We start from the raw sequence: 24,597 nt of genomic DNA on the forward strand, positions 1-24,597 counted from the left end.
TTAGGGTCTGTATCGAATCGATATTTACATTCCACCTGTAACTGCCAATGGCCTTGTCTCTTTCATCCCATATTGTAATCAGTTCAATAAAGGCAGGTGGTCTTGCAGCATATGTAGTTTCATTCACTTTCAACGAAGCCTTCTTGGTGCTTAACTTTTGTTATCAGGCAGTGTATAATGAATGCTATGGAGCAGCATGGGTTCAATAGTTATTATTAAAGTAATTCTGGAGTGTCTTTCTACAAATTAATCACAGAACTTTGTCTTGGGCTGATCTTCTGAAAATTGGCCACCTACTTCGATCCCCAACATACTGTTCTTTCCCACTTTTATACGAGGCAGATACTCCTTAATTTAGACCATAGTTGCTTCCTTTGCAGCCACTCTCATGGTCTGCAGGCAGTGATTGGATTCCTGGGCACATTAAGGATCTCAGCGCTACTTTGAGGTCCACCAAGTGTCACTTTGTAATCTTGCAAGTGACCAATCTCATGTTTTAATCCGTATTGAAATGTGTTATTTGTAATAACAAAGTTTTTATTCTAATCCACCTGCTCAATACATTATAATGTTGTCACATGTAAAATAACTTCATTAATTGAAAAGTTATTTGTGGGACATGTTTCGCTCCCTTACAGAGCATCATCAGCCAGATCTGAATCTCGAAGAATGGTTATGTTCGTAAACAATGACTCCAGAACTATTGAAACATTTTTTCACAAATTAAAATCTACTCTATTAGAATATCATAAAATACACTGACTGACAGAGCAAATGCAACACCAAGAAGGAGTGGTTCGAAAGGGATGAAAGTTGGGGAAAAAACAGAGACGGCACGGACGAATAATTGATGTTTATTTCAAACCGATATGCAGGTTATACAATGCGCACGGCATCGACTCAGTAGGATGTAGGACCACCGCGAGCGGCGATGCACGCAGAAACACGTCGAGGTACAGAGTCAATAAGAGTGCGGATGGTGTCCTGAGGGATGGTTCTCCATTCTCTGTCAACCATTTGCCACAGTTGGTCGTCCGTACGAGGCTGGGGCAGAGTTTGCAAATGGCGTCCAATGAGATCCCACACATGTTCGATTGGTGAGAGATCCGGAGAGTACGCTGGCCACGGAAGCATCTGTACACCTTGTAGAGCCTGTTGGGAGATGCGAGCAGTGTGTGGGCGGAAATTATCCTGCTGAAACAGAGCATTGGGCAGCCCCTGAAGGTACGGGAGTGCCACCGGCCGCAGCACATGTTGCACGTAGCGGTGGGCATTTAACGTGCCTTGAATACGCACTAGAGGTGACGTGGAATCATACGCAATAGCGCCCCAAACCATGATGCCGCGTTGTCAAGCGGTAGGGCGCTCCACAGTTACTGCCGGATTTGACCTTTCTCCACGCCGACGCCACACTTGTCTCCGGTGACTATCACTGACAGAACAGAAGCGTGACTCATCGGAGAACACGACGTTCCACCATTCCCTCATCCAAGTCGCTCTAGCCCGGCACCATGCCAGGCATGCACGTCTATGCTGTGGAGTCAATGGTAGTCTTCTGAGCGGACGTCGGGAGTGCAGGCCTCCTTCAACCAATCGACGGGAAATTGTTCTGGTCGATATTGGAACAGCCAGGGTGTCTTGCACATGCTGAAGAATGGCGGTTGACGTGCGTGCGGGGCTGCCACCGCTTGGCGGCGGATGCACCGATCCTCGCGTGCTGACGTCACTCGGGCTGCGCCTGGACCCCTCGCACGTGCCACATGTCCCTGCGCCAACCATCTTCGCCACAGGCGCTGCACCGTGGACACATCCCTATGGGTATCGGCTGTGATTTGACGAAGCGACCAACCTGCCCTTCTCAGCCCGATCACCATACCCCTCGTAAAGTCGTCTGTCTGCTGGAAATGCCTCCGTTGACGGCGGCCTGGCATTCTTAGCTATACACGTGTACTGTGGCACACGACAACACGTTCTACAATGACTGTCGGCTGAGAAATCACGGTACGAAGTGGGCCATTCGCCAACGCCGTGTCCCATTTATCGTTCGCTACGTGCGCAGCACAGCGGCGCATTTCACATCATGAGCATACCTCAGTGACGTCAGTCTACCCTGCAATTGGCATAAAGTTCTGACCACTCCTTCTTGGTGTTGCATTTGCTCTGTCAGTCAGTGTACATAAACCTTCATCATGCCTTAATAACATGGGCTTAGTAGGAGATATACATTAAAATTGTGGTAGAATGAGTTATTCTAAAATACTTTAAAACAAGTAACATGTCTGAAATTCAATTTTAAGAACTAAATTTGAAAATTTCGTTCCAATGAGGTCTGGTGAAAGTTTTATATCCCTTAAGGATAAGAGTCTATAAAGATTCAAAAATCTCGTCAATTTGATAATTGTTCTTGCAACAGGATAATATTGATCTTCATGAAATTTAAATACTTGTTGTCATTTGACCATGGCGAGTGCTGTTGAATAAATAGCTCTTGTTGACATCGGAGACCATACATTGAAATTGCAGATTTAAAAAGGTATGATTGAAAGGGATGTAAATCGACGATCATGGTTAAAAGTTGTTAATTAGTTTATCTTGTTGTAATTCTGTAACAAGAAAAGGAATCTTGTAAGTAATTGGAAGTTGTGTTGCTAGTTAATTGTGTACTTCTCGAACTTTACTTACCCCTCCAACGGTCGTTTGACAGTTTGGTGTTAACTAAGGTTGTATGGCGACTGCTTGCTGTTCTGCAGCTACTCCTTGTGTTATATGAGTGAGGTGGTAGGAGTTGAGGGGAAGGAGTAGGGGTAGGAGGAGAACTGTTAGTAGGTGTGGTTTTGGAAGGGGAATGTCTAGTAGGGTCGCAGGGAGGGGTTGTGTTCTTTAATGTTCCGTGATTATTATTTGTTTTGGGGATGAAAGCTTTAGCAAAACTGCTTTTTTCCTAGACTAAGCGTTTGTAAAAGTTTAGGTAATTGTTTGTGTAAAGGATTTCTTATTTTGATTTCTTCATTTAAATTTTTTTCTTTGATGAAATGTTGGTCTAAACGGACATAGATATTTTGTCATTAATTTTCCCTTTTCTACCTTTTTGATAATTTTTAGGTCTTTTTCTATAGTTGTAAAATGGTGGCCTGATTCTCTCATGTGAGCACTCATCGCAGAATGTTTGTTGTGTTTTGCAGCGTTAACATGTTCTAAGTATCTTGTGAGAAAGCCAATGCCAGTTTGACCAACGTAAGAACATTTACACTCTACGCATGTTAATCTATAGATGCCAGAATTTAGATAAGGGTTATTGTTAGAATTTATACTATTGTGGTTGAAAAAGTGTTTCTGTTTGTATTTTGTGTCTTGAACACTATATTAACTTCTTGTTTTTTAATTAGATTAGTTATTTGATAAATGGCTGGATTAGTGAACGTAAATGTTGCGATTTTAGACTTCTTAGTTTTTTCGGGAGTAAAATTAGTTGCTGACTTTTGTTTTACTTTATTGATGATCCGATTGATCATATTTATTTTGTATCCATTAATTGAGGCCAGATCTTTTATAAATTTGAGCTCTTTTCTTAAGTTAGAATCTGAGAGGGGAATTTTATAGGCTCTATAAACCAAACTGAAAAAAGCTGCTTGTTTATGTGATTTTGGATGGAGTGAATCATTTTTTATCGTTAAAGGAGCATATGATGGTTTTCTAAATATTTGAAATTTGAACCTATCTCCTATTTGTGTTACATTAATATCCAAGAAGTTTATCGAGTTGTTGCTTTCGTCTTCTTTTGTAAATTTTATACTTGGGTCAATATTATTTAAGAAACTTAGAATTTTTTCACTATCATTTTTTTTACTATCTATTATGACAAAAGTGTCATCTACATACCTAATCCAAAGACAAAGTCCTTCTATGTTTGTTTTTATTTTGTTTTGCTCTAAATGGTCCATATATATGTCTGCCAGTATGCCCGATGTGGGGTTTCCCATTGCCAAGCATGTTTGACGGTAAATCTTTTTATAAAATGTGAAAAAATTGTTGTTTAACTCTTTCGCTGTGGAAGTCGACTTTTGTCGACTTACTTCCCTATAGCATTTGCTGCGGAAATCGACTTTTGTCGACTTGGTACTTTCCTGCTATAAATTCCACACGCTTCTTTAATAAAGGCACATTTATTTATTTATTTATTTTTTTTTTGCTAGTTGTTTTTTTACGTCGCACCGACACAGATAGGTCTTACGGCGACGATGGGACAGGAAAAGGCTAGGAGTGGGAAGGAAGCGGCCGTGGCCTTAATTGAGGTACAGCCCCAGCATTTGCCTGGTGTGAAAATGGGAAACCACGGAAAACCATTTTCAGGGCTGCCGACAGTGGGATTCGAACCTACTATCTCCCGAATACTGGATACTGGCCGCACTTAAGCGACTGCAGCTATCGAGCTCGGTGTAAAAGGCACATTTAATAATACAAATATCTATAGTCATGTATTGACTATGTACTAAGCATTGTTTGAAAAAACTTTGCCGCGAATACTGGACCTATGTTTACTTGTTATCTTTCACCTGCCCGCCCGCCCGCCCGCCAACATTCCTGTCAGCTGTCTGTCCTATAGCAGGCTTCACACAGCAGCTATGAGCGAGCGGATAAACATTAGTAATGACAGTGACGAAATCTTCGATCTTTTAGTGGCCGATTCTGATTCAGTCTGTTCAGAAAATTTGGACAATGAAACAAGTGATGATGAGCATAGTGATTGTTCGGAAGAAAGTGCCAACGAGGAAGATCTTCATTTTGTTTCGGACTAGCGGGATATTAGTGATGGCACTGAAACTTCACTAATAAATGGAAGAATATTGTACAATAAGCTTCAAAAAAGGGCAATTAGTGCTCCTGACTTCAGAAATTCTGTCATAATCGGACTTCTACAAGAGTATCATCGCAGTCCGCTGGAGAAAAGAGGAAGAGCTTCTGATTACATACCTCAAACGCACCTGTTTATTTCATGTTACCAGCAAAATGTTCAAAGAAAGGAAAGGGACTGTGCAAGAGAAAACAGACAGTAATTTTTTGTAAGAATTACCCAGGGCAGCCTGCAATGTGTCCAGTTCCATGTTCGGAGATGTATCACAGTAATGTGAGTTTCAAGGTCAAATGTCACTGCTAATTTGACAAAGTTGAGTTTAAAATGGTGCAATGGTTTTTAACGTCACTAACCTTTAACAAAAGTTAAATTTCAGTTCATTTGGAAAATATGAAAAAAATATTTCTCAGTAAGTGTTCTGTTTAAAAACAGCACAGCAAAAGAGTTAAGGTAAATTTCAATAAGTTCATGAATTCTTCTATTTCGCATTTACTTAATTTACTGTGCATAAGGAGATTGTTCTTGATGATATTGATAGTTTCTGGTTACATCAAATGAAACCATTTTATGTTGTTGTTGTTGTTGTCGTCGTCGTCGTCGTCGTCGTCGTCGTCGTCGTCGTCGTCGTCGTCGTCGTCGTCGTCGTCGTCGTTGTTGTTGTTGTTGTTGTAAGTTGAATTTACTTAGTTTATTACAAAATTCTATTGAATTTTTTGACTGTTGATTCGTTATTGAACTTGTAATGTCTTTTGAGGAAGTAATGTATAAATTTGGATGTTTTATATGTAGGACGATTTCTACTGCTAATTATAGGACGTATGGGTACGTTGGGTTTATGTAATTTGGGTAATGCTCCAGCCGTTAGTAACTTTGGAATCATACTGATCATTTTTTGGTGTTCTTGTTCATTAAATAAAAAAGTTGAATTCTTAAGGATAATTTTTAGATTCCATTGAATCTTATTTATGGGATCTTGGTTTTTACTATGGTGTAAGATTTATCTGAAAAGAATTCTTCTGTTTTTTCAATATAGTCAATTTTATTTAAAAGGACTGTTGTTTCACCTGTGTCTGCTTTGGTAACAACTACGTTATTATTGCTTAACTTTGTTTTTAGTGTCATTATTTGTTTTTTGAGAGTAGGATTAGAACTTTAATTTATTTCCCTTACAAAATTTGGGAGCTTCTTTTTAACTTCAAATTCGATGTCATTTTGTAAATCTTGCGTCTATTTATTTAAGTTAGATTCAACTTCTGCTACTACATTGATTACATCTCCTACTTTTTGTGAGTTAGGCCAATTAAATTTTGAACCTTCATCGAATAGGTTCATTTCATTATCAGTGAAGTTTGTGTTTGATAAATTGATTGTGGTGGGAATGTTCGTTAGGTCAGAATTAGGCATTTGATAGGGTAGATCATGAGAGACTACCGGCAAAAATGAGTGCAATTGGACTTGACAAAAGAGTGACTGAATGGGTGGCTGTGTTTCTAGAAAACAGAACTCAGAGAATTAGAGTAGGTGAAGCTTTATCTGTCCCTTTAAAAATTAAGAGGGGAATTCCTCAAGGCAGTATTATTGGACCATTATGTTTTCTTATATATATATATATATATATATATATATATATATCAATGATATGTGTAAAGAAGTTGAATCAGAGATAAGGCTTTTCGCACATGATGTTATTCTGTACAGAGTAATAAATAAGTTACAAGATTGTGAGCTACTGCAAAATGACCTCGATAATGTTGTGAGATGGACAGTAGGCAATGGTATGATGATAAACGGGGATAAAAGTCAGGTTGTGAGTTTCACAAATAGGAAAAGTCCTCTCAGTTTTAATTACTGCGTTGATGGGGTGAAAGTTCCCTTTGGGGATCACTGTAAATACCTAGGTATTAATATAAGGAAAGATCTTCATTGGGGTAATCACATAAATGGAATTGTAAATAAAGGGTACAGATCTCTGCACATGGTTATGAGAGTATTTAGGGGTTGTAGTAAGGATGTAAAGGAGAGAGCATATTTGTCTCTGGTGAGACCCCAACTAGAGTATGGTTCCAGTGTATGGGACCCTTACCAGGATTACTTGATTCAGGAACTGGAAAAAAATCCAAAGAAAAGCAGCTCAATTTGTTCTGGGCGATTTCTGACAAAAGAGTAGCGTTATAAAAATGTTGCAAAGTTTGGGGTGGGAAGACTTGGGAGAAAGGAGATGAGCTGCTTGACTAAGTGGTATGTTACACGTTATAATTCTCATGTTAGGTCCGTATTGAAATGTACGTAAATACAAAGTATGTTACAAGTGGTTTTTTTTGTATTGAATAGGTGTATATTAAAAAAAACCACTGTAACATACTTTGTATTTAAGTGGTATGTTCCGAGCTGTCAGTGGAGAGATGGCGTGGGAGGACATCAGTAGACGAATAAATTTGGATGGTGTCTTCAAAAGTGGGAAAGATCACAATATGAAGATTAACTTGGAATTCAAGAGGACAAATTGGAGCAAATATTCGTTTATAGGAAGGGGAGTTAAGGATTGGAATAACTTACCAAGGGAGATGTTCAATAAATTTCCAATTTCTTCGCAGTCATTTAAGAAAAGGCTAGGAAAACAACAGATAGGGAATCTGCCACCTGGGCGACTGCCCTAAATGCAGATCAGTAGTGATTGATTGATTGATTGATTGATTGATTGATTGATTGATTGATTGCCCTATTGTTAATTTTGTTAGGAATTGGTTTGTGTTCTTTTAAGAGTATAAGTTTGTTATCTAGGGTTTTTTGCTTCTTGTCTAAAACGTCAACAAGTTTCTCTGTTATATAAATTTGGATAGATTTCCATTCTAAGGGAGACAATTGTTGCAAAATTTTCAATTTCCAATTTATAATTGCAAGTTCAAAAATGAATTCTTCCTATAGAAGAAGTAGGCAATTAACTAGCAACACAACTTCCAATTACTTACAAGATCCCTTTTCTTGTTACAGAATTACAACAAGATAAACTAATTAACAACTTTTAACCACGATCGTCGATTTACATCCCTTTCAATCATACCTTTTTAAATCTGCAATTTCAACGTATGGTCACCGACGTCAACAAGAGCTATTTATTCAACAGCACTCGCCGTGGTCAAATGACAACAAGTATTTAAATTTCATGAAGATCAATATTATCCTGTTACAAGTACAATTATCAAATTGATGAAATTTTTGAATCTTTATAGACTCTTATCCTTAAGGGATATAAAAATTTCACCAGACCTCATTGGAAAGAAATTTTTAAATTTAGTTCTTAAAATTGAATTTCAAGTCTTTCTAATATGTTAGACATGGTACTTGTTTTAAGTGTTTTAGGACAACTCATTATACCACAATTTTAATGTGTCTCTCCTACTAAACCCAAGTTATTAAGACATATCACCAAAAATTCTGGATTTTATAATACTCTAGTAAATTAAGTTTGAGTTTATGAAATAATAGTTTAATAGTTCTTGAGTCACTGTTTACGAACATAACCATTCTTCGAGATTCAGATCTGGCTGATGATTTCTGTAAGGGAGCGAAACATGTCCCACAAATTACTTGTCAATTAATGAAGATATTTTAAATGTGACAACATTATAATATATTGAACAGGTGGATTAAAAACTTTGTTATAACAAATACCTTGTAATCTACCGATCTTCCGGCTGAGAAGAGTCCACTTGGTAGGCCAAGATCTATTATCGCTGTAGTGCAATGGGCTTAGATTTGTTTTTGTTCTGCTTTCCTGTCATAGGAATTTTACATCCTTGCATCTTCGAAAATCTCCCTTGTTTTCATGTGACTTTAAATAATAGCAAGGTCTCTAGCTTTTCCCGTGGCTCTGTCGAGTGAGATCATCATACTGACAGTAATGAAAGTAATAACGGTAGTTACACTACATCATCAATACCGGAGAATTCACCAGTTATAAGCTCAGTTCATTAACAGAGCTAATGCTGTTAAACAGAATCACCATTTTTGACAAATAACTCTGGTTGCATGATCATAATCTAATAAGAGTAGCATAAGGTTAAACATTGAAGATCTGCGTACAATTCCATAATGGCATTGGTACTAGAAATATGATAGTCCGTTAGACCATCCCTAAGTTCTTGATTACTGTACCTAACTTGTACTATAATTAAACGTCTCAAACTTGGAAACAATTTCACGCATCAGTATTTGCACTTATGACAAAATTAGAGTCCCTTGATTCTGCCAACTTGTAACGTGGCATTCAAATAAGTCACATTTCAGTATAATTACACAGGCCGAGATTTAGACCTCTAGTGTAATATGAATACCGGTACTGCTTGTGTCTGTTCAGGTCCAAGCATAAGGAAACCTATCTTGAGGTCTAGAGCCACTGTATGGAGGATTCAAGCCTAAAACTTGTTAGGTTCCAGTAAAAGGAAGACAACAGACCCACAAGTGCAGCTGGGCAGAGCAAGAAGAGAAAATTAGTGGAGATAAATGTGCGTTGAAGCGGACAAAGTAGCAGACTAGAGGCATTAAAAGTATGATGACGTTAATGATTACTGATCTTCTGTTAAAGGAGAAGATACTACTACTACTACTACTACTACTACTACTACCACCACCACCACCACCACCACCACCACCACCACCACCACAATGAGAAACGAATATTAATGTAAACATTCCTATATATTAACAATTATCACAAACAATAGGTAAAAACAGAATAACAGAGTTTGTTGCTCAAATACATTTTTGGACTGTCCTATGTATGGATATTTTAATTATATTCACAATAAACAGAAAAATAAAACTTAATTCATAAATATTTCGAAAGAATGTCTTATGTACAATGCTACCAAAAAAAAAAACACTAGTAAGGAAGTAGAACTTGCTTCATAAATATATTTTCTGAATAAATGTCCTATTACTGTATACGGTTCATTTTATGATGCAAAATGTTAAAAGCTCTACCACCAGAAGTACCACTTGGACAGTCTCCATTGGGAAATGTAGTTCTCTGAAGGAATGACCACCTTCTAATCTCCTTTCTTGATATAAAATCATCTTCCAGCTTCTCCAGATGTAAAGCCTTAGTAGCCTCCTTGTGCAGGCTCATATGCAGAAGGCTCAATGAATGTAATCCTTACTGTCCTGTACGTGTACGGAAAAAAGCTGTAAGTTTTAGGGCCTAAGAAAAACCTCTAAGCCCTTGAGTTGTCCCGGGAAAGTCATCATTATTTTTTAAAATTTGAATAGTTCTGAGGGCAAATCAATAATAATAGCGTATGGCCTCTGGAGAGGCTTGGTATAGGTCTTTCTCTAGTAGACGGCCTATAGGCGAACTATCTGTGAGGATGGAGCTCTACCTAGGATGATTTCAAAGTATGAAGTTGACACACACACACACGTCCCCGAGCCTGATGAATTAACCAGTTAAGTTTAGAATCCCCTATTCGGGCTGAGAATTGAACCAGGGACCCTCTGGACTATACGACAGCATGCTAACCATTTAGCCTTTGAGCCAACCATCGTTAAGATGAACTACTTTTTTGAAGTGATTGGTAATATCGTCTACGTTATGAATTATTTTTCCATCATTCAGCAACGACTTAAGAAACGTTCCTCTGAGAAGCAAAAGCTGATCAGGTTCTACATCATCTTCATGGAGTTGTAAAAGTTTGCCTTTTGTTTCAAGCGCAGCTGATTTGGAGAGCTGCAGACCACCAGAATTAAAGGTAGGATATACAGGGAAGCAATGAGTGATCCCATCCTTCATAATATGCATTGTTATCCAGCCAAAGGTAGCAACTGTCCTGTAGGTGTATGGAAAAAAACCTAAGTTTTTTTTTTTTTTTTTTTTTTTTTTTTTTTTTTGCTAGGGGCTTTACGTCGCACCGACACAGATAGGTCTTATGGCGACGATGGGATAGGAAAGGCCTAGGAGTTGGAAGGAAGCGGCCGTGGCCTTAATTAAGGTACAGCCCCAGCATTTGCCTGGTGTGAAAATGGGAAACCACGGAAAACCATCTTCAGGGCTGCCGATAGTGGGATTCGAACCTACTATCTCCCGGATGCAAGCTCACAGCCGCGCGCCTCTACGCTCACGGCCAACTCGCCCGGTCCTAAGTATTTTGGGTCTAAGAAAAACCTCTCAGCTTTTGAGTTGTCCCGGAAAAGTCATCATTATTTTAAAAAATGACACACACACGCACGCATGCACTCACGCACGCACACACACAGAGTTACTGGTGATCTGGCAAAATTGCTTGAATCTATAAATGACAGCACAGTAGGTTGAAAGTACGAGAACAACGCTGTCTCGATCCTCTTATATTGCCCGCTTTATAGCCACTAGTTTAACACAGAATGGCACGAATACCAATATTTTTTCAAGTTTCAGTAAGTGTGCTGTCACAGACGCACAATCTTCGCTGTCAGTATAGGTGTGGCCTTGTATTATTGATGCATGTATGTGTACGATAAGCTTAGCTATTTCGTACAAGTAAACGTGCTTATTCGCTCTAATTTGCGCAAGTGATATTTTGTATAGAACTGTGAAATGAACTAATCATATGTTGCTTATAGGTATTTTTGAATTTCTTGTAAAGTTTACTTTTTACTTCCGTTTGTGCAAGTTAATATTTTTTTGTAAAAAGGGACATTAGATTTTTCTGAAATGTTCTATTGTTGTGTACATTATGCAAATCTTAGCAAGGTGGTTCACAGCCAGAAGAGATATGATTCTATGAAATACCGTCTAGAAGGGAATTAAGAGAAAAGTGCATGTCAGCTATATCTAGGCAAGATCCTACTGGAATCCGCTAACACAGACAAAGCACGCCTCCTTGGTTACTAGTCTTTGCTGTTTCGGGCAGTTAGTGTATTGATATTTAAAATAATTTTACATGAATGTGGAAATAATAAATACAACACAAATTATGTAGTGACTATATTAATGTTGCCACTGAAACGACGGTGACGTACATGCCGCATCTGACCAGTAGTCATAAATCTTGGAATATGCTTGTTTCTGGTACAGCACAAGTATGTAAAATATCCAGTGAAATGTATTTGAAGCAACTCGTAAGTCCTTCTACTACTGTCAATGGGTTATGTCACTCATTAAATTTATTGCAAATAGAAATGGACAGGTTCTTGTGGTACTTACATTAACTTTTCTCCTTTTTTTTTCTTTTTTTTTTTTTCTCCCTCCCTTCTGAAACAAAAAGAAGATGCATTTGTTAGTGAGGCTTTATGACACATTGGAGTAGACATGAGGACTAGCTCTCAGTGGTGGTCATTATTGTCTCTAATTAGTGGAGAAACAGCAAGAGTTCAGATCTTTTGAATAATGGAAGTATCGGGAGGGGGAAAGGAGGACAATGATGGCCAAAAAAACAAAAATTATGGTATGTCTTGCAAACGTAACACCCTCATGGACAGAGGAGAGCAAGACATGACCAAGAGAGGTTGGTGAGGTAATACAACCTCCAAATAATATTAAATTCAGCCACCACTTATGAAAAATAACAATAGATAGATAAAGTAATATCACATAAAATAGCATACATTTCCTTCGTTAATGAAGATCTATATAAGTTTCATGAAAACAGTTTTGTCCAGTCTGTCAGGTCTTTCGACTGGAACGACTCGCTTCATTCCTTTTTAAATCTCTCCAAATTACCCACCTGTGTATCATCAGGCATTGATAGGTCAGTTAATTTCAGTCAACTTTCAGTAATCCTAAAATCAAATCACTAAATGACCTCTCCAGAAATTGCTGGGGAAGGCTTCTCCCTAGCCCACAATACTTCTGTACTTGGCCGGTTGCATGCAGTTGAGGAGCTGTTTCTTTATGTAAAGATATCAGAGAACCTAAAAGATTAAAAATGACAGGTGGATAGGCCAACCTTCAATTTCAACCAAAGTTGGTACACATATGATTTAATACTATCTGGGGAGAAATACTGTGGTGGGGTAAGACACACCAATCACCATACGGGGTGTAGGGGAGGAGGGAGAGACATGTAGAAATAATAAAAGAACGACTTATGTTAGTGTTGAATCCAAAGTTTTTGACATCTTGGAGATGAACAGTGACAGTCCAGATGACATTTAAGTCCAAATTCAACCACCATCAACATGGGGGAATAAGGAGCGGTGAAAAATAAAACATCCAAAATGACCGAGACTATGGATGTACATGTGCATGTTTCAGCATAGGTCTCAATCAAACTTTGGTCCACATAATTATGATCTACCATCTGGAGAAAAATACTGTTGGGGTAAGACATCTCTAGCACCTCTACGGATGTGTGTTGGGTGGAACTGACATTTTAAAAAATCTTAGAAAATGACATATTGGGTCAAAGGTAGGAAAGGTAGGGAAAAGGTAGGAAAGGGAAATGTAGAGTAGAGGATAGGAAAAGACAGGTGGAACAGGGTCATGGGAAGGAGAAAAGGGAGGAGGAAGTAGCTTCTGCAGCAGTGAGAGAAGATAGGGCTGACCAGGAGGGGAGGGGGTCAGATGAGGTGGGGAGGGTTGAGGCTCTGGTCATGGGGGATTCCATCGTTAGACACGTGGGGAAAGTGTGTGGAGGAAAAGGAACCAGGGTAGAATGTTATCCGGGAATTAGGTTGAGGCAGATGTTGAGGAAAGTAGAAGAGAGGGAGGAGGGGAAGGAGAAGGTGGTAGTGTTTCACGTTGGTACCAACAACGTAAGGCAAGCTGATATAAGTACCAACATAGTTGGAGATGTGTGGGATCTGGTAAATGCAGCACGGGTGAAGTTTAAGAAAGCAGAGATTGTTATTAGTGGAATACTGTGTAGGAGGGATACTGACTGGAGGGTGATTGGGGATTTAAATGTGACTATGGAGTGGGTATGTGGGAAACTGGGAGTGAAATTTCTAGATCCTAATGGGTGGGTAGGAGGAAGGGATCTGCACTCAGATGGCCTTCATTTAAACCGCAGTGGTACATATAAGTTAGGAAATTTGTTTGGTAGGGTAATAGGGAGGTACATTCAGGGAAACGGGATGGCCTAGGAAGCGGTGATAAGGGAACAGGGAACTGGAAATCAAGTAGGGATGACATAAAATTGTTAGTGTTGAACTGCACAAGTATTGTAAAGAAAGGAATAGAATTAAGTAATTTAATAGATATATATTTACCAGATATTGTAATAGGAGTTGAATCATGGCTGAGAAATGATATAATGGATGCAAAAATTTTCTCACGGCACTGGAGTGTGTATCGTAGAGATAGGATAGGAATGGTGGGAGGGGGAGTGTTCATTCTGGTGAAAGAATTTGTAAGCTACGAAAAAGTTAAAGATGAGACACATGAAATTCTAGTGTAAGGCTCATATCTAAAGATAATAGGCAACTTGATATATTTGGAGTGTACAGATCGGGAAAGGGAATTATTTGATAGGATAGTCAGCTATGTGGGAAACGACATGGAAAGAAATGTGATTGTAGCGGGAGATCTGAATTTGCCAGATGTAAATTGGGAAGGAAATGCAAACGACAGGAAGCATGACCAACAAATGGCAAATAAGTTAATATGGGAAGGACAGCTGATTCAGAAAGTGATGGAACCAACCAGACGGAAAAATATTTTGGATGTGGTGCTGATAAAACCAGATGAGCTCTATAGGGAAACTGAAGTAATAGATGGTATTAGTGATCATGAAGCTGTTTTTGTGGTCGTTAAAAATAAATGTGATAGAAAGGAAGGTCTTAAAAGTAGGACTGTTTGGCAGTACCATATGGCTGATAAAGCAGGCATGAGGCAGTTTCTAAAAAGTAACTGATCGGTAGAAAATGGTAAATAAAAATGTAAACAGACTCTGGGATGGGTTAAAGAAATTGTTGAGGAATGCGAAAAAAGGTTTGTATCTTTAAGAGTGGTAAGGAATGGTAAAGACCCACCTTATTATAATAGAGAAATAAAGAGACTAAGAAGGAGATGCAGACTGGAAAGAAATAGAGTTAGAAATGGCTGTGGAAGTAAGGGGAAATTGAAGGAACATACTAGAAAATTGAATCTAGCAAAGAAGGCAGCTAAGGATAACATGATGGCAAGCATAATTGGCAGTCATACAAATTTTAGTGAAAAATGGAAGGGGATGTATAGGTATTTTAAGGCAGAAACAGGTTCCAAGAAGGACATTCCAGGAATAATTAATGTACAAGGGGAGTGTGTATGTGAAGATCTTCAAAAGGCAGAAGTATTCAGTCAGCAGTATGTAAAGATTGTTGGTTTCAAGGATAATGTCGAGATAGAGGAGGAGACTAAGGCCAAAGAAGTAATAAAATTTACATATGATAACAATGACATTTACAATAAGATACAAAAGTTGAAAACTAGAAAAGCGGCTGGAATTGATCAGATTTCTGGGGATATACTAAAGACAATGGGTTGGGATATAGTACCATATCTGAAGTACTTATTTGATTATTGTTTGGTCGGAGGAGCTATACCAGATGAATGGAGAGTTGCTATAGTAGCCCCTGTCTATAAAGGAAAGGGTGATAGACATAAAGCTGAAAATTACAGGCCAGTAAGTTTCACATGCATTGTATGTAAGCTTTGGGAAGGCATTCTTTCTGATTATATTAGACATGTTTGTGAAATTAATAACTGGTTCGATAGAAGGCAATTCAGTTTTAGGAAAGATTATTCCACTGAAGCTCAACTTGTAGGATTCCAGCAAGATATAGCAGATATCTTGGATTCTGGAGGTCAAATGGACTGTATCGCGATTGACCTGTCTAAAGCATTTGATAGGGTGGATCATGGGAGACTACTGGCAAAATTGAGTGCAATTGGACTAGACAAAAGAGTGACTGAATGGGTTGCTATATTTCTAGAAAATAGATCTCAGAGAGTTAGAGTAGGTGAAGTTTTGTCTGACCCTGTAATAGTTGAGAGGGGAGTTCCTCAGGGCTGTGTTATCGGACCTTTATGTTTTCTTATATATATAAATGATATGAGTAAAGGAGTGGAATCTGAGGTAAGGCTTTTTGCGGATGATGTTATTCTCTATAGAGTGATAAATAAGTTACAAGATTGTGAGCAACTGCAACATGACCTCGAAAATGTTGTGAGATGGACAGCAGGCAATGGTATGTTGATAAACGGGGTTAAAAGTCAGGTTGTGAGTTTCACAAATAGGAAAAGTCCTCTCAGTTTTAATTACTGCGTTGATGGGGTGAAAGTTCCTTTTGGGGATCATTGTAAGTATCTAGGTGTTAATATAAGGAAAGATCTTCATTGGGGTAATCACATAAATGGGATTGTAAATAAAGGGTACCGATCTCTGCACATGGTTATGAGGGTGTTTAGGGGTTGTAGTAAGGATGTAAAGGAGAGGGCATATAAGTCTCTGGTAAGACCCCAACTAGAGTATGGTTCCAGTGTATGGGACCCTCACCAGGATTACTTGATTCAAGAACTGGAAAAAATCCAAAGAAAAGCAGCTCGATTTGTTCTGAGTGATTTCCGACAAAAGAGTAGCGTTACAAAAATGTTGCAATGTTTGGGTTGGGAAGAAATGAGAGAAAGAAGAAGAGCTGCTCGACTAAATGTAATAAGTGGTATGTTCCGAGCTGTCAGCGGAGAGATGACGTGGAATGACATTAGTAGACGAATAAGTCTGAATGGCGTTTATAAAAGTAGGAAAGATCACAATATGAAGATAAAGTTGGAATTCAAGAGGACAAATTGGGGCAAATATTCATTTATAGGAAGGGGAGTTAGGGATTAGAATAACTTACCAAGGGAGATGTTCAATAAATTTCCAATTTCTTTGAAATCATTTCGGAAAAGGCTAGGAAAGCAACAGATAGGGAATCTGCCACCTGGGCAACTGCCCTAAATGCAGATCAGTATTGATTGATTGACTGATTGATTGCAGCCTTTTGGGGATGACTGATTTGAATAGTGACATATTTTTTATTTATTTGAAAGGATCATGTACTTGCAAGACAATATGGGCTGCATCAAGGACAAATATTCACATGAAACAAAATTATCTAAAATAAACATTAATTTAAAAGCCCAGCGATACCTGTTAAACTACAAAATTGTTTGTAAAATATCAATCAACACCACAGTAAAGAAATCACAAAAATTCAGTTTTATTCTTAATTCCTAAAAGTGAACATTCAAGAAAAGTACCCGGGCAATGCATGAAACAATGTCATATCAGGACATGTTTTCTGACTGATTTACAATGCCTGACAAAAATGTTAAGCACCCAGAAGGATTGGTCCAATATTATCCCATTTCGGCATACATACACACCATTGATGTGTGAGTAAATGATTAGAATTACAAGGATCTGCAATGTGTAGAACGCCCGTCAGAACGTATTAATGATGGCACCGTACTGTTGTTGATAAGTTGTTACCAGTAACGGCTGTGAGTCGGACAGTAAAGCAAGACGTGCAGAGAGGACTACGTACAGCAAAAAGCACCCTTCATGCCTCGCATTCATTGTAGACAGCCTATCCACCAATAGAGAGCATTTAACAGAGGCTGAATTATGGGACTGCACAAGGCTGATTGGTTGTATCGTGCAATTGCCAGGCGAGTGGGCCACTCACATGTCGCAGTAGTCCAATTTTGGACTCAATGGGTACATGAGGGTGCCCAATCACGTTATGCAGGTTTGGGTCGACCAAGACACACCACCCCGAGGGAGGACAGTTGTATGGTACGCCAAGCATTGCGGGATCCCATAACTTCGGCGCGCACCATCGGCAGACATGTAGTGGAGGGACTACAACATCCTGTGGGTTCCCGCACAGTGCCTCGATGACTCGTATCCACTGGATTGTCTTCCTACCGCAACTTGCATTGGTTGTCATTGACACTAGAACATCAATGCTTGCATTTGGAGTGTTGTCTTGCCTTGGAGGCATGGACAGAGGAGAACTGGTTTCCCATCATATTCAGTGATGAGTCACGGTCCCGCTTCTCCATAACTTTTATTTGCTGGATTACTTTTTGGTGCATGGGCTGCAAGAGTGGTGTCGTATTCGCAGGCATGTAGAGGACTTCAATTTGCCTGTCTTTGGAATGTAGATCCTCTTCTTTAGGGTGTCCAGGAGCATTATCCAGAAGTAGCAAAGCTTTAGGAGCTTAATTGTGGTCTTTTGAAAATCTTTTTACAGCCAGTATAAATTCTTGCTTGAACCATTCAGTAAAAACATCTCAGTTTGGTTTTTATAGGTGACTGGTATGTGAGATACATTTCGAAATGGCATCGGATGCTTGGCTTTTCCTACTACCAATAACGGAAGTTTTTGTGTGCTAGTGGATTTTGCACAAGGCATGAATATCCATCTGTCTTTTGTCATTTTTCTTCCTGGGGCACTTTCTTCGGAAGAATGTACAAAGGTCTTATGCGGTAACATCCTCCAAAATAAACCACTTTCATCTGCGTTGTTAACTTGCTCTGTCAGAAGACCCAGTTCTTGGATGTTTAATTCAAATTTCTTCTGAAAAGGGTCAACGGCTGAAACATAACTAGATAATTTTTCTCCCGTGACAGTTAAGAACCGAATCCCAAATCTTTTCTTAAAATTATCAAGTCAGCCATCGCTAGCCCGAAAATCGTCTTTTTTCGTAAAAACATTTTGCTTTTTCGCGAAGAATGTCACCCGATGATGGCGTGTGCCTGGCACACTCTTGCAGAAACCAAGTGAATAAAGCATTTTCCATTTCAGGACACTCAATTGTTTTAACTGTCTTTCTTCACTTCAAGTCTCCCTCAGCAGTACTAACGTACACCAGGAATTTATCACGATTGACATTGAAGTCATAGATTGTAGATCGTCCAACGCCACAAGTCCGTGCTAGGTTTTTACCGTGGTTTCTCCTTTGTCAAGTTTAATTATTATCTCTTGTTTTTGACAAAAACTTAGTCACGTGCTTTCTTTTGGTCGACACTGCAGGTAGTACACTAGATAAACACACTATAAAATACAGTACCTACATATACGTACAGTACGTGTAATGGATTTAAAATTATTTTTCGCGATGGTACGATGCATATTGGTTATGTGTCTATTTTCTTGTCTGGCCCACCGTGTATTCAAACTTCAGAATTCCATGGACTTCTATAATTGATGATGGTGTGCTATCTAGCGGTCGACTTGGAATTTAAGCAGCGAGGTAGCTAGTTGTGGTGCTATCTGGGCGCTAGATGTGAAGCTTTCTCTGTCGTAGTCTGTCGACAATGCAGATAGCAGTTGTTCCGATTATTGATTTGTAGTCTGAAGACGGAGGAACCTATTCTCTACTGATTGTGCTTTAAGAAGACTAGTAAATCAAGATGCAAGAAGAGGAGATGGTGGAGAAACTAGACCATGGGTGATGGATTGTCCATCTGGGCGATAGGCCTGAATATTTGGTTATCCTTCTGAATTTTTTAATTGTATATTTGTTTTCTTCGACCTCCTAAGTAAGGTGCATCCATCTTTGTAGTGAACTAAGCGACCAAGGAATGGATTAGATAATTGTGTTAATACGCGGAGATATTTAAATTCGTATGTGAAATTGGGCATGTGTTTTTAAAAGAAATTAACTTCCTAAAACAGGTCTTCATAAAAATCTTGTAACATGATAATATTTGTTTTAGGCTTCAGTGTTGTAATAATCATGTTGGCATTTGTTTACCTTCTTGACTTCAATTAATTTTAGTTTGGTGCACCAAAACAAGTTTTTTTTTATTATAATATTTTCAAGTGAATGTCGGGCTACTAAAAGAGAATCTGTGGGACTTTAATGTAGGACTTCTAATGACTTCCTCGGTACTTCAAGTGCTTGCTTTGATTTCGGTGTTCGTCATCTGTTACATCTGTGTAACAGAATGCAAACTTACCGTGGCCATGCCGTGTTGACATTGACATTTGAGGATCGTCGTATTATTGGTAACTTATTATTCAGCTGATTTTCGGTGTAGATCCTTGTGCGTGTGGAAAGTTTTTCGTTGAGTTTGATTAATTCATTTGGTTTTAGCTACCGTTCATTGGAGAGTATTTGGGTTATTTATCCTAATTATCGATTTATGGCCATGTTTCGAATAATTTCTTGGTATTAAATGAAGTCATGCCTTTTCTTCGATTTGATTAATTTTAATGCAGGCCTGGAGTGACCGAGAATTTCATTAGGAAAGTTTTCAAGCTTCTTTCAATAATAGTTGTCTTAAGATTTTAAATCTTCTATTGGCCTACGTTTGTTTATTTTCAAAACATTTACTGCATCCTGGCAATTTGAGTCAGTGTTAAAATAATTTATTTTCAATTAATATCCTTAATTAATTTTTCTGAATGGTGTGCACGTTCATTGTGCGGTGGTAATTCATTTGTTATTTTGTTTGAGGTCGAAAATTTTTTTAAATTATTTTCCTAATTAAATTTGGTTTGATCAATTTATTTTGAGTTATTATTTCAGCCAATTAATTAAGTAAGTTATTTTAAGATGATTCGCTAGACCTTTTGTGTCCAGAGCTTCCACAGTGTGCGACGGCCTTTTGTTGGGATAATCGTAAGTAGTCCTTTCTTATTTTATCCCTGGTCGTGCTAACACTCTTGACATTTTCCTTATGTTGTGAGAGTGTGTTTGGTAGCAGATTGCGTGGTTGCCATTGCAACTACGTTCTGTTATTCTCATTATTTGTGTTGGTATCAGATTGTGTAGTTTTCTGTACAGCTACGTTCTGATATCTTGTGGAAGCATATTTTTCTTTCTTGTTTATTGTAACCGTTGGCTATGTTGTCAGGCCGTTGATATCACCTTGGCTGAAATAATAAATCAATTGAGACTAGTTAATTAAACTTGTGAAGGGAAAGACAGGCTTGTGTGGAGTGCTAACCTTGGCGTTTTCTGTTTCATATCTAAATGAGTGCACGTGCCGTGTTGTTGCCAAGAATGCTGAGGAAGGGTGAGCTGTTGTACGAGCTCGATATTCGGGGTTTGGTGTCCACTGGTTCTATGGAAGGCGATGTTAACTTGCTTCTGGCCTGCCTTGATTCCCCTGTAGATCCAGGTAACATGAGCATCGACTTGGGTAAGTCAGTGCCGGCAATGTCCAGTTCTATTAACGAATTATTAGTGTTTGTAAAACAGTTAAAAGAGTGTAATCCATCAGATTACCAATTGAGAAGATTAAAAGCTCGTACCAATCACTTTATTAACAGGGTGCAAGATTTGATTTCTCTTGGACCTGAAGGTGAATTGATGTCTCAATGTACTTCGTTATTAACTTCAGTAATTAATGTTTCGGTTGAACTCGATTTTATGATTAATATGAAGAAGGTTGGTCAGTTATCATTAAGTGATGAGATTGAAACTAATGAAGGTAACAACCTTGGTGCCACTAATGAGTTAATTACTTCTCAGTCCGTCAATAATCCATCCTTATCTCATTGCTGCGGACTTAGTCCTGCGGTTGAGAATTTGTTGATTAGGTCATGTTCGGCTCCTAATTCAATTAAGGATCTTTTCAAAAATGTAATGACCTTTTCTGTAGATTCCATTGACGAAACCATCAGATTCCTGCGGTTTCTAGTAGAGTTATCTGAGTCGGCTAATGTGTATTGCATGGATGCCCTGGGAATTTTTAGAGTGTTATTTCCCAACTGTCAAGGTGTACTTAAAAGAGAAATTTCTAAGGCTATTAGCAGTAATTTAAGTGTAAATGAATTTCACGAGTTAATTTTGGCAAGATTTATTCCGTCCCTAGCGTTACAAAGTCTGGTTCCAAAACATTGTTATAGAACGCAATTCTTGCATGAAAATCTATTGGCCTATGTCTTGGATTTGAAATTTTATTGCGAGGTTTTTAAAATCATGGTACCGGAAGAAGAGATGGTAGCTTGTGTAATCAAAGGCATTACTCCTCAATATCGGTCCTTTTTATCCTTGACTAGGTGCCCGAGTAGTTTTGCAGAACTCGAGCAAGCTTGTACATTTGCCGAGGATGTAAAACATGGAGATGAGTCCCGGCACACTAGGTATCCTCCTCCCTCTGTTTCGTGTAGGACTAATAATTTTACTACTCATCGTGTCATCTCTTCTTCATCCAATAAGGGGTATGCTTATGGAGCTAAGGAGCACCCGAGAAAATATTCAACCTAACCTCTGAGCATGGCCTTCTATCTCTGTTTACTTGTGTAAAACGTTAGGTGGGTATGGTGTGCTGTGATATGTGGCGCTCTTTCATTATTATTAGCTGAGGTCTGTTACCTTGACATTGATGATGGTATATATTTATTTGGTCTTATTACCTTTTTCTAACCACTGTTATTTTCATGTCGGTAACTGTACCTTGATTGTTGATATTGGATGATCGGGTGTGCACATCATGATTTCTTGAAAATTTATTTAATCAGTGATGTGGCTGTATGCTTTGGTGTGTTTTTATTTTGAAATTAATTAACTTTATCTGACTTATTGTGTTATTTCTTAAATTTGGTTTATTTACCTACTTCTAATGTGTAGTGAGCTTGATGTGTGCCGTTATATGCATCCACTCTTGTGCGATCAAGTATGGGTTATGTCACAATCAATTTGTGATATATTTTTTTTGCCCTTGTGTGGAATTCGATATGAATACCATCTACCTTGTATGACTATCGTTACTGACCTGGTTAGTGTTTTGGTTATCTCTATATGTCAACTGTTTATTGGGCAGTTATCATCATGGTTGAGCCATGTGGATCAGTATCTGATTGGGATGACTTGTTGGTCTTGTACCTAAACCTTGGAGTTTTTACTGGTTTTCCCTGTCTTAATTATTGCTTGCATGTGTTCTGCTATTCTGATGTGTCGAAGCCCTCTTACCTTGGTTGTGAGGTATTCATCAGGTGTTTGAGCCACTTCAAGTTTCTGCAATCGTGATCTTCTTGGTTGAGTATTAATTAATTTACCTGGCCTTCTTAATTTCTGTTTGTTTTCATCCTGGGGTAAACCTTATTTGGTGATTGATGTTTCTCATGCCTGACTGTCCCTTGCATTGTTGTTATTGTGCACCCTCGTGGTAATTATGTATCTGATTCTGGTGATCTGGTTCCTTCCTTCCTCTCTTCATTCATTGCCTGTTGATCCGACGTCCTCTTGTGTTTAACCTTTTTCTGTAAAGCCCATTTTTTGTTTACCTGCCACTCAATGGCATTTTCTCTCAGTGGTTCTTATAATGTCTCTTGACATGGTTGTTGTCATCTTGCCGTGTTATTGGATTTGATACTTAGGTATGGGACTAAATAGCAAATCCTCTAGCCGGTACTGGAATCCTACTAATGATGGTTTATGGGGGCCATTTGAGGTGTAACTGTCTTCTTCAAGGACTCTTGAGCATTTCCATCGACTCGACTTCTATTCCGCTACTTATATTTTATTTACCTCGTCCCCTGGGGAATATTGGGGGTGGTACCTGTTTTGCTGTGGAGCGACAGTGTGATCTTGACATCACATATTTATAGACCGGGTAACGCCGAGGTTCTGCAAAGGACAATTGTGGTATGTGTAGTATGGGTCCTTGCTCGTTATTTCCCTGTTGGTTCTTCTACCGAAGGATTTAATTTGCCTTTTTAAAATTGGTTGGATGTTCCATGGTGGGATGAATTGTATCGGTGATTCTGTGAAGTAGGCTGGTTACCTGATTCCAGATTGTGTTCCCTCCTGAGTTTCTGCTATCCCTATTTCTATCCTGTTTCTTCTGATGTTTGATAGCTTGGCATTTATTGTTGATCTGTTGTGATGACAAACTTATTGAGCTCTCTTCATCTAATAGTACTAGTGGTCTCCAACTGATCGTGCCTATTAGCCTCGCTATGAATGGTTTTCAATTTCTATCTTGGATTTTACTTGTTTGATATCTAGTTCTAGGTTACTTGAAACATAATTATTAATTATGGATTAATTGCTTGCCCTTCTTGTTATTCAACTAGGTGATGTAGTTGTGGAGGAAAGTTGAACCTGTGTTAGTTGAAAAATTATTTTATGTTCTGGTCTGTCAATTATGTTCTAGTGTTTTGAAATTGTGGTATAGTCTACTGATTAGGTGTTTATGCCATCTTGAACAGGGGAAGTATAAGGAAAGTGATTTCATCCTGTTGAAGTATTGTATACCCGTGTGGACTTCTCGTTGTAAGGTGATCTGGTACCCTGCCTATTCATCGCTGTTATCATCATTTTCTAAGGTGTTTCGGGGGAAATTTCGACTTGTTTTATTGTATATTGTTTAATTGGAGTTGTAGATTCATGTAATGTACTTAGAGTTTTACTTCTTCCGTCCGTTATGGTGAAGTGATGTTGAGATAGTTAAAGGATTCATGGCCTAAGGAGTGTACCTCCTTTTGACCTTATGGTATGGTTTCTGATCCTTGTGTAACGGTGAAGATTTGAATTATGGGTTTGATTTTGGGAATTATGTTGGGGTGGCATTATGGTTTTGTTGAGAGGTGACTGTGTTCCTCTGAAGTCATAATGGTGTTATTGTGGTTGTTGTGATGATATTGGGTGGGCACTCTGTGATTTGTGAGATGCTGTCGAGGATATGTATGTCCTTTACCTTCGTGGCTGACACATCGGCACTGGTGGTCATTTGAGTGGTGATGTATTGTGGTTATTTGAGTTACTTATTATGTGGGTTGTTGTAGTATGGACGCCTTGAGGAGGTTGTACATTGCCTTTATTTTTTTTTCTTGGTGTCAAG

The 24,597-nt window shown here is 38.6% G+C and overlaps 1 long non-coding RNA gene across 6 annotated transcripts in view; it reads right to left on the minus strand.

Annotated features, from left to right (window-relative positions):
- The window catches only part of LOC137503445 (uncharacterized), a 282,266-nt gene that overhangs the window by 96,189 nt on the left and 161,480 nt on the right, over positions 1-24,597 (minus strand). For all 6 annotated transcript variants that reach the window (XR_011019127.1, XR_011019128.1, XR_011019131.1 and 3 more), the window contains one exon: positions 12,033-12,080. This is a non-coding gene — a long non-coding RNA (uncharacterized lncRNA). The remainder of the gene's footprint in view (positions 1-12,032; positions 12,081-24,597) is intronic.

Source organism: Anabrus simplex, unplaced genomic scaffold (genome assembly GCF_040414725.1).
Source record: "Anabrus simplex isolate iqAnaSimp1 unplaced genomic scaffold, ASM4041472v1 ctg00000124.1, whole genome shotgun sequence".
NCBI classification, from domain to species: domain Eukaryota; kingdom Metazoa; phylum Arthropoda; class Insecta; order Orthoptera; family Tettigoniidae; genus Anabrus; species Anabrus simplex.